Raw genomic sequence first — 9,643 nt, 5'->3', positions numbered from 1 at the left:
GTATTTAAATTTTTAAATCACAATTTAAATTTTTAATTGTGTTAAAATATACAGCTGTTTGCAGAGCCTAGAGCTGTTTGTGGAGACTGTAGCTGTTTGTGGAGCTCTGTGTTATTTGCAGATGCTGTTGTGTGCAAAACTTGTTGAAGTTATCACTATGCTTGCTGGATTCTTGGTTTCTGGCTGGGCTTTTCTCCTCAAGCTAACAATGAGCATGTCTTATAAAGCAGAGACTGTGTGTCCAGTGTGATGTCAAGAGATTCAAAGTTTACTGAAGTAGGGACTCCCCTGGTGGTGCAGTGGTTAAGAATCTGCCTGCCAATGCTGGGGACGCGGATTCGATTCCTGGTCCGGGAAGTTCCCACATGTCGTGGAGCAACTAAGCCCGTGCGCCACAACTACTGAGCCTGCACTCTAGAGCCCACGAGCCACAACTACTGAGCCCATGAGCCACAACTACTGAACCTGTGCACCTAGAGCCCGTGCTCCGCAACAAGAGAAGCCACCGCAATGAGGAGCCTGAGCACCGCAACGAAGAATAGCCCCCGCTCACCGCAGCTAGAGAAAGCCCGCACACAGCAATGAAAACCCAATCCAGCTAGAAATAAATACAATAAAATAAATAAATGTATTAAAAAAAAAAGGTTACTGAAATATAAGGAAAGGCCCCTGGAAGAAGAGGTTTTCTATACAGTTGGGAAAAAAATCACGGAACATACATGGACCACTCAGAACAATTCACAAAGCACGTGGAGGATGTGAGCTACTTGTAGGATCAGCTCAACTGGTCCCCACATGCATCTGGAACAGCTACACTTCATGCAGACCCCTCCCATGCTATACCCCACCCCCACCTCATGCCCACAGCTTTCAAGCTGCACCTCCCAGCCCCCTCCCTCCCCCTGCATCCGATCAAATTACACAACTACCTCTGTCCTTTCCTTCCCTCATTAAAACTCCTCTCTACTCTCAGGGTGCTGATCCTAGCAAACCCTCAAGGAGAAAAGACAACTGAAAAGCAAATTTGCAACAAGTTCTTAGCTACTGGGATGTGCTACCCTGATGGGATATTTACATTTTGAAATAAGATTCTTGGAGGCTGCCATGCCTTCCCCCAATGGTACACCCCCTGATGGTGAGATCTGGGGCACAATGACAGGCAGCAGGCGTGAACAGGGTGCACGGCAACCTGGCTGCCCAAGGGGAAGGCTTGCCCTGCAGGCACACCCCACTTTTTGGCCACAGCTGTAGTCAAATTGAATCTTTGTTAATCGAATCCTCTTTTCCCAGTGACTCATATGCCCATTTCAGAGCAAGGACACACTAGGAATGAGAAGTGGTTCCAGTCTAGGCATGAGCTGAAGGATGATTCAGTTGGTCCAAGGCAGTGATTGTTACTGAATAGAAATATCTGCCTCTCTATGTTCCTATGTGCTTGTTTTCTTAAACTTCGACTTGGACTCTGACTCAGTACATGTAACTGATGGCTGTTTTGCTTCTAGTCCTGAGTTCAGAGGCTAGACCAGTTCTCCCCAGTTTCTGCCTCACCCCGTGGGATCGGTTTGCATCCTTGTCTCAGCAAAGCTTCCTCTTCCTCTCCAATAGCTCTGAAGCAAGCCACAGCTGGCAACATCTTGGTGTTCCAGCCTGGGAACAGGAGCAGGGCAATTTGATCCACTTGGGAGAAGACAGCTGCCAACAAACGCCACCTGGGCGCTGTGGCCCCCGAGTATGGCTCTTCAGTGTCCTGAACTCCCAGTCCTTCATCCTCACTGCCCTCCTGGCTTTTTCATCCCGGTGTGCCAAGAGCATCTTACATGTAAAAAGCCCAAGGTGAGCTCATTACCTCTCCCCCTCCACTGCACTCTCTGCCTTAATCCCTACTTCACAATCCACCCAGTTGTCTACGCAAAATGAATTCTTTCTCTCTGTATCCTGCTAATCGTACCTCTGAAAGGTCCCGTACTCTCCACCTTCTGCTGATCGTGCAGCACCCCCATCTCATCCTTATCGGGGCAAAACAGCAGCCTCCTTCCTGCTGTCACCAGCTCCCATCTCTAATCCAGACCCCAAGGATCAGCATTTGGTCAGTCAACAGTAATGACTGAGCACGTATCATGTGCCCATCACGAGGGACACCACAGAGAACAAGATAGACACAGCCATGCTTCAAGGAGTTTGTAGGCAGTAGAGTTTTTCTTTTAGTACTTGTCTGGAAAGAATGCTTCTCTGCTGTTTGGTTTTAATATTTTTAAGACACAAGCAACAGGTGGTCATTGAGAAAGAACTTGAAAATGCACTTAAGTATAACCAAGAAGATAAAAATCACTCTCTTTTTTTATTGAGACATAATTGTCACATAACACTGAGCAAGTGTAAGGTATACAACCTGTTGATTTGATACATTTATATATTGCAATATGATGACCGCCCTAGCATCAGCTAACACCTCCATCACATCACACAATTATCATTACTTTTTTGTGGTGAGGACATTTAAGATCTAGTCTCTTAGCAACTTTGTAAAACTCACTCTTAAACCCACCACTCTTTCTAACTCCTACTACCTCCCCCCAACCCTCTCCCCCACAAAAATAAACATTGTTAACCTTTTGGTGTATTTCTTTCCGGACATTTTTCTTTTTCCTATTTGAATGTTTTAGAATACCACTGATGTCCCTTCCCACCACAAATGTATTTATTTCTTCAGCAAATATTTATTATTAAGCACCCGGCACTGGCCTGGGTGCTGGGATTACAGAGATGGACAACCTAGCGGGGGAGACAGCAAAGGATCACACACATTAATACATGATTCTCAACTGTGATGCTTTTCATGAAGCCAGGGTGTAGGGAAGCATGAGTGCACATGAGGGGGCCACGAGCTCATCGTGGGGACTTGGGAAAGTTAGAGAAGCCTTCTCCAAGGAAGAGCAGGGCTCGCCAGGATGGAGGTGGAGGAGAGGGGAGGTGGAGACTGAATTCGTGACCAGGCTGATTTCTCCGTTAACTGTCACCAGTACAGTGTCAGGGGCCCACAACACTAAAAGGAGCCCATGCAAATATTTTAATTTCTTTTAAAACCAGAAGAAAAAAATGGACTTTGGGTTGAAGAAAATGTTTTAAATATAATATTCATACATTGGTCTTTATATTAATACATTTGTAAAATATAATTTATGAAAGAAGGAGCCTCACAAAGGCAAAAGTGCCCTTGAAAGTCACCATGTGGTGCTGGCATGAAGACCATGTGTCTGAAGCAGAGAGAGTGGCCTGAGAAGGTGGTGGGAGATGTAACTAGAAGGGCAGGTAGGGGCTGGATCCAGAGGCCACATTAGGAATGTAGGACATTATCCTCTAGCGATAGGAAAGAAGAGAGGTGACAAGATTCTTTGAACATTTTATTTAATCTCTAAAAAGGAAATGTCTTTTAGACATAATGCCATATTATACCTTAAAATTATGCCACAATGCTATATTATACCTTAAAAATATGAATATCTGGGAATGAATACAGTGATGGTGGCATGACACATACCACTGAATTGTATGCTTAAAAATGGTTGAAGTGGTAAACTTTATGTTATGTATATTTTACCATAATAAAAAAAAATAGAGGCAGCAGATAGCCAATGGTCAGGCAAAAAATTAACAAAAACTCCCTAAAAACATTAAATGTCCATTTGGTGTTCACATTTTCAATTGTCTCTTTTTAAAAACATTTTTTTAAATGGTAGTTGATGTACAATATTATATAAGTTACAGGTGTACAGTATAGTGATTCACAATTTTGAAGGTTATGCTCCATTTACACTTATTATAAAATTTTGGCTATATTCCCTGTGTTGCACAATATACCCTTGCCGCTTATTTTATACAGAATAGTTTGTACTGCAATTGTCTCTTAAATGTTACAAATAGTTAAGCTGTTTTGTTTTTGTTTATTACTGTTTCAGTCAAGAACCAAATGTAGTCTATACAGGTAATTGACTGCTCTCTTCAAAGTCCCTTGCAATCCATAGGTCTCTGCTCAATCTTCCTCCCTCCCATCTTTTTTTTTTCTTTCTTTTTTTTTTCTTGTGACTTATTTGTTAAAGAAACCAAGTCATTTGACCTGGATTATGTCAATTATACCCCTGTGGTGTAGTTTAACGTGTTCCTCTGTCCCCTGTATTTCCTAGGAATTGTAGTAGTATCTAGAGACTTGATCAGATTCAAGCTCAGTTTGGCGCCAGTCTATTTCAGGGTGGTGTTGGCTACTTCCCACGGGGGCACTGCTTTGTCTCTCTTCCGGGGAGGTTGACGGCCACTGACAGTCATTGCCTAGGACATGAGTCCATCAGGGGGTCATGGCCCTGTGGCACCAGATGAAGAGGGGAGAATAGGATGAAGGCTGGGGTGGTCCCAGTGTCTCCCTGTCCATCAGGGAAGGACTTCCTGGTGAAGGAAGGGGCAGCTATGGTCCCTGGGCCTTTTTCTCTCCACTACCTCTGAGCACCAATAGTCCTAACCCTTGGTAGGGAAGCTTTCCTGTATAGAAATCTGCTCCTGACAAATGAAGACAATTTCAGATGGGCTTTCCTTGTGCCTAAGGTTTACAGGTTTTTTTTTTTTTTCTTTTTTTCTTTTTTCCCCAGGGTGCTTGAATTTTTTATTATGGAAATATTCAAAATATTCAAAAATAGAGAAAATAGTGTAATGAACCACCAGGTACCCCTTAACCAACTTCAACAATTTTCAACATTTTGTTAATCTTTTTCACTTATCTGTTCCTCTCCTTTTCTTGCACTAGAGCTGGGATTGGCCAAAACGATGGGCCAAATCCAACTTGCCTCCTCTGTTCGTAAAAAAGTTTTATTGGAACACAGCCATGCCCATTCGTTTCTGTATTGTCTATACCTGCTTTTGCATCACACCAGCAAGGGTGAGTAGTCGTGACAGAAATCATGAGGGCCACATGCTTAAAATATTTGCTATCTGGCCTTTGACAGAAAAAATTTGCTGACTCTACAGTAAAGTATTTTAAAGCAAATACTAGTCAGCATATCATTTCATCTGTAGATGCTTCAATATGAAACTCTAACAGATAAGAGCTTTTTTAAAGCCATATCTGTAGGTTTTCAGTTTTAAAGTAGGCAGCAGAGCCAGCACTGCTGTGGCCCAGCAGGAAAAGCCTGGTTTTGGAGGTACATGGGACTGGATGCTGGAGGAGCTAAGCTCACTTGGGTCCCACCCTGTTTAAGTACTCAGAGGCCTTTGTCATCAGACGCCCCTGGGTCTCAATCCTGGCTTCCCCACTTACTGGACTGGGCAAGTTACTTCCCCTCCCTGAGCAGCAGTTTTCTCGCAGGTAAAATGGGAAAAATTGCCAGGCTTACCTTAGAGGGTCCTTGAAAGGTTAAATGCAGTGACGTGTTTAAGTGCTGAGTTCAGAGCCTGGCACGTGAGAAGCACACAGTGCCCATGACTCACATCATGGCATCACTTAGACTAGTCCCCTCCTTGCCCTGACAGTAAGGTGGTAAGAGGAGAGGGGCTAGATTGTTCACCCCAATATGTTCCCCTTAAGTAAGGTCCCAATCAATGGCTTTTCCAGACCAAGCCAGCTTGGGTCACTGACACAAGAATAGGAAGATTTCAGTGGCTGGTGTGAGGACCGGGGTGTTTTATGACCAGGACAGGGATTCCGGTCTCTTACAATATTAAATGAATAGTGGCTTACATGTTGCAGGTCCCGTAATAAGGTTTGGGCTCCAGCGCCTGGTGAGCCATCGCCCGGAAACACATCTCGGGACTCCAAGGCTGAAGTCCGGTGTGCGCCAGAGTTCTGCTTATTGCCCGGCTCGCTCTTGGCACTGGCTCAGGAGGCAGAAATTCTAGGAATCCTGGTTCCTCCTTCCCCTTGGCATCCTCCTCATCCTCCTCCCTGCCCCGCCCCCTTCTCCACCAATCCTCAGGCCCCTCTCCCATCTGGTGGACAAGTGGCCGGTTGTCTCTGGGATCTTTATGTCTCTCTCGGGGGCAGCCACGTTGGGCCCAGATGGGGCTGTCGTGGGCATGACACGGTGATTTTGAGCGAAGCCTTCTGGGGTTACTTAGAGCAGCCAGGGGGTGAGGGACGTTGGGGAGGCAGGCTAGGGGAGAGGCTCCCATGCAAGCCAAGGACTCAGGCAGTGGGGGATGAGAGGCAGAGTATCCTGGGTGCCAAACTCCGGGGTGCTGCAGGTCTCGCCTACAGCAGCGTAAAGTAGGGGAGCTCCGAAAACAGTGATGAGACCCCAGAGCTTCTTAGCATCTCCTGAAGCATCCCTGCCTCCCACTGCCTCTGTTCCTACCTTCCTTCTGGGCCCACAGTCTCACGCCTGCACTGGTGCCATTGCCTCCTAAAGGGCACAGATGCCTGGGTGAGCTCTTGAAAATGCTGCAGTGATCAGGACACTTGCCTGGCTGAAGCCCTTCCAGGCAGAGTGCTTCAACTGCTTTTTGTTTCACACACTCCTCTAGCTGTCTGGTGAGGCCTGTGGACTTCATCCTAGTAAAATGTTTTTAAATGCCTGAAATAAAATGTGCCGTGTTCCAAAGGCAACCAATTATATCAAAACACGATTGTCAAAATAGTTCTTAAAAATGACATCTGTGTAGGGGCTTCCCTGGGGGCGCAGTGGTTGAGAGTCCGCCTGCCGATGCAGGGGACACGGGTTCGTGCCCCGGTCCGGGAAGATCTCACATGCCGCGGAGCGGCTGGGCCCGTGAGCCATAGCCGCTGAGTCTGTGTGTCCGGAGCCTGTGCTCCTCAACGGGAGAGGCCACAACAGTGAGAGGCCCGTGTACCGCAAAAAAAAAAAAAAAAAAAAGACATCTGTGTATAGTAATATATGTGGTTTTAATTAACGTGTTGTATTGCAAGTTATAGCAGTGGGTCTAATAACAGACATACTTTGTTTTTATAACAATATTTGAGGTATCTGCCACCATTTTCTTGTGATGCCAAAGAACCACGATATCTGTGGGTGACCGAGTCTCAGAGGCTGTTAATGCTACTGCGATTTGATATTGAAGTGGATGCTGAGTTTCAGATAGAGGTGAGTGCAAGTAAAGATGGAAAATATTTCTGCGTTCAAGTTCATGGAGTCCAACTCACGTCCTTGCCTTCTGCCTTCGTGATTTATTTCACACTGCCGCCCTCACCCAGTGCATCTGGTGAAGCTTACCTAGCTTCCGAAATGAATGTCAAGGTCAGCCTCTCTTTGAAGTCACTTGACTCTACCAGATACAGTCCACCACCTTTGTGCTCCCTGCCCCCAACCCTGGATAGACTTTTACTGCTGTTTTGTCTCCTGGTCATTCAAAGGACCTTTGGGACAAGGACAGTGCCCAGTGCTGGGCACAGAGGCTGGCATATAGCAGTTGCTTAAAAAAAAAAAAAATTGAAGGAATGAATGAGTCAATACCCAAATGTATGAATATGAGGCGTTGTAAACAGTCACCCAAAGACACCGGCAGGGTCAGTATGGTACCGTCATCCTACACACAAAGAGCAATTCTTCCACTGACCATCCATACTTCTTACCTCTAAAATCCCTATCTGTGTTAAGGGTGACCAGCAAAGGGAGCAGGCTGGAAGAGAACAGCGGGGACAGGCCACCATCTCCAAAAGAGGCACAACAGGCTACAGAGGAAGTTGCTCACTGATGGATAGAAGGGCAACAGAGATATGCCCACAGGGCTGACAGGCACACCCAGTCACCCCAACAATGCGTAGGGGAAGACCTGAGCCAGCAGGGCAAGGATTCTCAACACAGAAGGAAACCAGGAGGCTGCAGGAGAGTTGGAGGAGGCCATGGGAAAGGGGGTGGTGATGACACGTGCCCAGGTCAACGAGGAGAGCCACACTCTCTGGGCTCAGGTCACCCTGAGCAAGTTACCTTGAGCAAGGTTACTTCACCTCCCTGAACCTCAGCTTCCGTATGTGTAAAATGGGCTAATAACCCCCCATGGTGTCATTGCAACCATGAAATGAGAAAAGAATAATGACTAAATGCTTTATTTACCTGCATTATCTCATTTAGTGTTTATTAAATTTCTAGCACAGAGTGAACACTTAAAAGCTACCTAATTGTTATTGCTACAGGCAAATTTGAAAATACAAATTAGCTCCCTGGGCCCCCCACCCTCTCCACTCACCGTTTCCTCTTCTATTCTCCTTCTCAACTAGCTCCACTCAATCACCCCGAACCTCTCTGCCCAAGGTGCTTACAGAGTCACCCAGCCAGGAACAACTTTGGTGGGCGGTAAGGGTGGTGTGTTCCTGTGAACCATCAGAACTTGTAAGAAATTTTTTTGGTTTGTGCATGAGTGCGTTTTTCTGAGAAAATGTCGCATAAATACTCAAAGTTGTGACCAAAACAAACAAAAGAAAAAGGTTAAGATCCACAGAAGTAAAGTGATAGGGTCAATGCCCTACTCCTTCCCTGAGTTTGAAAAGAGATCTTAGTGGGTAGGACAATGTTTAACACAAAGGAATGACTCTCAAATGGTAGAATTTCAAGGGTCAATGATAGTTGGAGAGAAAGGTTTGGGGGTAGGTCCCATAACTGACGCCCTGCTATGTTACTCTAAAAATGACCCTGTCTAAGGAATAGCTTCGGGTGACCTCTGAACTGGTCAGAGTGGGAGCCTCTCTTGTTACTAAGTTGTTTTGGGGACAGTAGAAATTTTAGATGTTGCCACAGAGCAATGAAATTTTAATATTATCATGTTCCACTTTTAAAGGTAAAGACATTGAAATGGCAATAGAGACCTATCTGAAATCTTCAAAAACAAGTAATTCAGAGTCAGTGCTCAAGCTCTACCCTTAACTCATAAGGACACGTTTCTCCACAGCTTAATTGGCTCTCAGAGCGAAGGACATGTAGCTTCGGTATTAAGAGTAACGGAAATCCTGCCAGGGAAACCCTTATCTGACTTCATTATTGTCACTTAGCCATGTCTCTCTCCTCAATACCTGGCTAATTTTTGTCCCTTCAAATATCTAACATTGGATTTACAAGTTCAACTTTCACTACTTGTTTTTATTGTGTTTTTCCCATAAACCTTATATATAACATTTACCATCTTAACCACGTTGAGGTGGACAGCGCAGTAGAGTTAACTATGTGTTTGTTATGTGTATCTTGTTGGGCACCAGATTCCTAGGGCTTTTTTTTCTTTTTTTTTGGCTGCATTGGGTCTTCGTTGCTGCTCACAGGCTTTCTCTAGTTGTGGCGAGCTGGGGCTACTCTTCGTTGCAGTGCGCAGCCTTCCCATTGCGGTGGGTTCTCTTGTTGTGGAGCACGGGCTCTAGGCATGTGGGCTTAAGTAGTTATAGCTTGTGGGCTCAGTAGTTGTAGCTCTCGGGCTCTAGAGCTCAGGCTCAGTAGTTGTGGCGCACGGGCTTAGTTGCTCCATGGCATGTGGGATCTTCCCGGACCAAGGATTGAACTCGTGTCCCCTGCATTGGCAGGCGGATTCTCAGCCGCTGCGCCACCAGAGAAGTCCCCTAGAACTTTTTTATCTCACAAAATTGAAGCCCAGTGAATAATTCTTTATTCCCCTCACCCCAGCCTTGGCAATTACTATTCCACTTTCTTTTTCCAAGAGTTTG

At 45.6% G+C, this 9,643-nt stretch overlaps 1 long non-coding RNA gene across 1 annotated transcript; it reads left to right on the top strand.

Annotated features, from left to right (window-relative positions):
- Positions 1-1,258: 1,258 nt before the first annotated feature.
- Positions 1,259-7,316, top strand: LOC117200612 (uncharacterized). The gene is made up of 3 exons (XR_004482226.2): positions 1,259-1,833; positions 4,793-4,924; positions 5,732-7,316. It is a non-coding gene; the product is annotated as an uncharacterized LOC117200612 (long non-coding RNA).
- Positions 7,317-9,643: the final 2,327 nt, after the last annotated feature.

Source organism: Orcinus orca, chromosome 10 (genome assembly GCF_937001465.1).
Source record: "Orcinus orca chromosome 10, mOrcOrc1.1, whole genome shotgun sequence".
Lineage (NCBI taxonomy): Eukaryota > Metazoa > Chordata > Mammalia > Artiodactyla > Delphinidae > Orcinus > Orcinus orca.
Note: the sequence above shows the minus strand (reverse complement) of the source record. Positions and strands in the feature narration are given on the sequence as shown.